The 4,921-nt window shown below is 51.1% G+C and overlaps 1 long non-coding RNA gene across 1 annotated transcript; it reads left to right on the forward strand.

The window, feature by feature from the left end:
- The first annotated feature begins 361 nt into the window (after positions 1 to 361).
- LOC125753922 (uncharacterized) lies at positions 362 to 4,456 on the forward strand. Its single transcript, XR_007406806.1, has 2 exons — positions 362 to 2,225; positions 3,462 to 4,456. It is a non-coding gene; the product is annotated as an uncharacterized LOC125753922 (long non-coding RNA).
- Positions 4,457 to 4,921: the final 465 nt, after the last annotated feature.

The following is a 4,921-nucleotide window of genomic DNA, read 5'->3' on the forward strand; positions in this document are numbered from 1 at the left end:
CAGTGTGTTGTTTAAAGCCCCACTGACCCACTCAGTTTAGTGACACTTTTTGTTCCTATGCAGCCCCATGACTGCTGCTTTCAGTGGAGGCTTAAAATAAGCAGTTTTTCTTCAGGCCAGAACTCAGCTTGCTGTGGGTTCACAGAAGGGATTCAGAGGCCTCACAAACTTTGGGAAAATGACCAAATATCTAATTCAGAAGGCTAACCCCTAAAATTTTGCTACCATGAAAACATTTCCCATTGAATAGACAACCCCAGTCAGAGTTTCCAGGCATGAAGCACCATGCCCCCCACCCCACCCCGCTCCCTATGCACAGTGGATCCAGTTGAATATAGCTCTCAACCCTTCCCACAGACCTGGACTGGTTGGAGTTTCTCCAGGACGAGGAGCCCTGCACACACCCAGAGTCTTCCAACAGCCATCTGCAGAGCCAGTGCTACATCCCCGGGACAGAAATTCCTGGAAGTCTAAGGGATCACTTAGGGCACTGTGCTCATTATCTATTTCTGAACAACAAGACGTACCCAAACTGAGTGCCTTAAAACAACACCATCATTTCTTTTGCTCATGAGTCTGCAATTTGGGCACCATTCAGCCAGGATAGTTTGTCCCTAGTTTGGGGTGGCTTGCAGGGAGAGCTGGAATCATCTGAGGGCTCCCTCATAGAACTGTGGCTGGTGCTGGTTGTCAGCCAAGAACTTCAACATCTGCTGGAGCTGTTGGCCAGGACACAGGCACTTGGCTCTGTAGGATCTGGGCTTCCTTACAACATGGCAGTCAAACGCATAGGGTGACCTAGCCTCAGGAGTTGCTCTGCATCTGTCTGCCATGTTCTTTTCATCACAAAGGTCACAAAGGCCTGCCAGTTTCAAGGAGAATAATCCTCTTAATGGGAGTGGCAAGATTCTGGAAGAGCATGGAGGGCAGAGATAGTGCTGTGATTATTTTTGGAAAAGGCAGCCTGCCACCCCATGGGCCAGAGGTCATACCAGGGACTCTGGGTGGAGGGGCGGGGGAGGTCTCAAATATGATTCACCACCAGGAATTGGAGACACAGTCTGAAAATATCTCCCCACTGCCACCAAAGTGAGGCTGAGCCAATACTCCTTGGGGGCATGTCTGTGTTTCCCTCTGGCCCCATGGATCCATCAGCACAGAGACCAGCCTTGAGCCTCTCTCAAGGCTCCTCAGCTCCAACTGTCTGTGATGCCAGGACTCTCCAGTCTGAAATGAGTCATCAGTGGAATCTCCTTCAGCAAATGAACCACTCAAAAGGAGGATTTGTTATGCCTGGAGCATTTTATAAATCTTGTTGCTCTGCCTGACAAACTGTGATTCCATTAGTAACAACACAACCAGCATAAGGTGATGTTGCCAGTGCAGACACCAGATCAAGGGCAAGCGAAGAAGGATGTGTGACCTCTGCTGGGGCTGCCTCCTTTCCAGCAGGGGCCACTGGAGCCCACCTGCCCTGGGGGGTAGGGGCAGGAGACCCTGGGTGATTGGCTCCTCCCATCCAGGATATTTGATTGGGATGGGGTCTGCACACTCATCAAGCTTGTGCTTCTCTACCTGTGACACTCTTGCAAGGGACAATACAAGTGACTTGTGCCCTGAGCCGGGCTCCCCTGGGACCCACCATGAGGGAGGAACTGTTGGAGGTGCGAGGACAGCAGCTTGCACCTGAGGACCCAGGCCCACATCCTGCTCCTCTGCTGCCTGTTGGGGGACAGTATTTACAGGCCCACCTGAGGCCTCCTTCCTTACTTGTCACATGGGTGACAACCACCTTGGAACAATGTGTCAAAGGACTCAGGCCCAGGAGTGCTGGGGCAAAGGGAGAACCTTCTCTTCCTCTCTCACATTTCTCCTGAGGCCTAGTACAGTGCTGGGCACACGTGGGGTCCCAGGTCAGCAACCTCTGGGCTTTCTGGGCTCCTGATCATTCTCAGACCAAGGACTGACTTGTGGCCATGACTTGAGGCTGGCCAAGACTTGAGGAGGACTTGGCACCTCAGCGTGTCTGAGATGGGGTGAAGTGGGCAGGGCTGCTGTTTTCCTGCATCTGATTAGAGTTCTCTCCGAATGTCCACATTCTGGATTTGGCACCATTGGTTTTGAGACTTGGAAGGGACATCAGCAATCACCAGGATCTAGAAAATAAGGAGAAGGACTCCAGTAAACATTTTCTAAACCTTGCCGTGTGTGGAGCTTCTCAAAAGGTAGGAGTCCTAGACTATTTGGAGCCTCTGTCACCCCTGATGCAGTCTTACATCTCCTTCAGGTCAGCCTCATCACCAATCCCCATGTCCCCTCATGGAGAACCTGCTCATTTACGGAGGCCTTCCTCAGCTGCCTCTCATCAGCACCCAGCTTCTGTAACTCAGCTGCAAACCTCATGTCCTTGGTTGCAAAACTGGTTCAAAGTGGTACCACCTTCCAGGGCGGTGGTATGGCAAAACTAGAAAGCAGGGCCTGGGCAATGGCCCTGGGAAGTGAGCATGACAAGGACACTCCATGTATATCCCTCCCGCCCTCAGCAATGGTATGCTCTTCTACTCATCTGGCAAACCCTGAACCCTGGCCAGGGGTGGAGGGGTGCACCATGCACTCAGCCACAGCTCCTGAATCTGCCCTGTCTGCCTTTCCAGTCCTTTAGCTGCACCTCCCCTGCATTCTCTTCAGAATGCAGACATGCTGGGAAGCTCCTCATATGGAAATCCAAACCCAAGACCTCATGCCTCTCTCTTATTTCTCTGCTCCCTAGACAGAAAATTGCCTTGGCAATGTCATGTTCTCTAACTGCGTCCTCTTCTGGCTCCTGCGCTCCCTGTGGGCCCTCTGCACCCATTCAGCCCCTGGCAGGGCTGACACGCCCATCCACCCTCCCCCAGGGCCTCCCCTCACTTGACTTCCCCGCCCACCACTTCTGGCTCTCCTCTTTCTCATCTGTGTACCTTCCTCATCTCAATTTCTAAACATGAAAGTGTCCCCAAAGGATCACCATCCTGGGCCCTCTGCTTACCCTACACCCACTCCTCAGCATCCTCATCAGGGCCTGGCTGGCAACACTGCTGCCCGGCTGTTCCCCTGGCCTTTCTTCCCATGAAGTCCACTTATGGAGCTGCCTGCCCTCCGCGGCCTCACCCACAGTCTGATGCATCCAGAAGAAACTTGATTTCTACCTTTCCCACTCTCCAAATCTTGTTTCTCCCTCAGCCTCTCCCCCCAGTTTCTCAGGACAAAAACCAGAGTCACACATGACTCTTTCATTCCCCAAATCTGATCCAATAGCATATTCTGCTGGTTCTCTCTTCACAATGTAGTCAGAGTCCCACCCACCCACCTTGGTCATGACCTCCTTGATCCAAGCTGCTGTCCTCTCCAGGCCATTATGTTGGCCTCCTCTGGAGCTCCTGCTCTTGTGCTTGCCCCCTCCTGATCTGTCCTCCCCACAGCCCCAGAGTGATGCTGGAAAACAGCAAGGCCCTGCACGTGGAGGAGGCCCCACCCCTCTGGAGCTGATATCCCAGCAACATGCATCAGTGTGCCTGACCCAAGGCTGCAGCCTGAGGGGTGAGTGGTCAGGAGTCTGCTCTGATGGGTGGTTGCCCCCTCACCCCAGCTCACCCCACTTCCCTTGGCTTCGCCCTCCTCCTTCTTGCTCCAGTTGGGCTCCTCTGGCCTCCTGTGATCTTCCCTGAATGGAGCAAAGCCGTCTGTGCTTGGGGCCTTTGCATTGGCTGTTTCCTCTATCCAAGAGGCACTGTTCCCACCTGCCCCAGACCTTCCCTCACTTGCCCAGGTGTCCGCTCAGATGTTGCTCCTCAGCAGGCCTCTCCTGGCCATATAGAGGGCAGTGCTCCCACACTCTCCCTGGCCTGCTTTGCTTTCCTTAGAATACTGTTGTATTTCATTATTATGTTTGTTTGCATGCTTACTTGCACATGTGTGGTTTTATATTATAATGTGAGCTTCTGAGGGCAGGGAGTTTGCTATTCTGTGTCCCTAGTACCTAGAACAACACTTGCAACATAGCAGGTGCTCAACTGCTCAACACATATTGGTTGGTTAAGTGAATGAATGCGATGGTGATGTGCCCACATCAGGACTTCTGGGTTACCGCGGTCTTCCTGACAGCCATGTGCTAGTCCACTGTGTGGATGTGCCTCAGTTTACTCAACTCCTCACCTACTTGAGGACATGTAGTGGTTTTCTAAAAGATTTTATTTATTTATTTATTCATTCATTCATTCATTCATTCGAGATGCAGAGACATAGGCAGGAGAAGAAGCAGGCTCCCTGCAGGGAGTCTGATGCGGGACTCAATCCCAGGACCTCAGGATCATGACCTAAGCTGAAGGCAGATGCTCAACCCCTGAACCACTCAGGTGCCCCACATGTAGTGTTTTTATTCTTTTTCTACTATAAATAAAGTTTCATTGCACCTCTTTGTATGTCTGTCTTTGCATTCATGTGTGAATATAGTGAAAAATCAACATTCTAGCTCTGGACTTGCTGGTTCAACGAGTGTGTGCATTTAGAGCTTTGGAAGGTAGCACCAAACTGCCCCCTAAGTGTGTTTCTAATGAATTATGATTTGAAAAAAAATATTTGAAAATGCATATTTTAAAAGAATGACATTAACACTACTCTATTACAGAGCCCTTGAGATTATGAGATCAAAGTCCGGGACTGAGTCTCATTTCACAGACGCAAGGCCCAGGCTCAGAGGGGGTGTGGGACTGTGATCTTTCGGCTGTTGCAGCTGAAGTAATCAGAATGACCCCAACCTTTCCTACTTTCACAGAATCAATCTTTAGTGCTTGTCACCACATCACTTTGTAACCCATGGAAAGCACCGTCACTGGGGGTGGATGTCTATTACTGGTGTTGCATTGGAAAAAGTTTCCTGAAA

Source organism: Canis lupus, chromosome 28 (genome assembly GCF_003254725.2).
Source record: "Canis lupus dingo isolate Sandy chromosome 28, ASM325472v2, whole genome shotgun sequence".
NCBI lineage: Eukaryota > Metazoa > Chordata > Mammalia > Carnivora > Canidae > Canis > Canis lupus.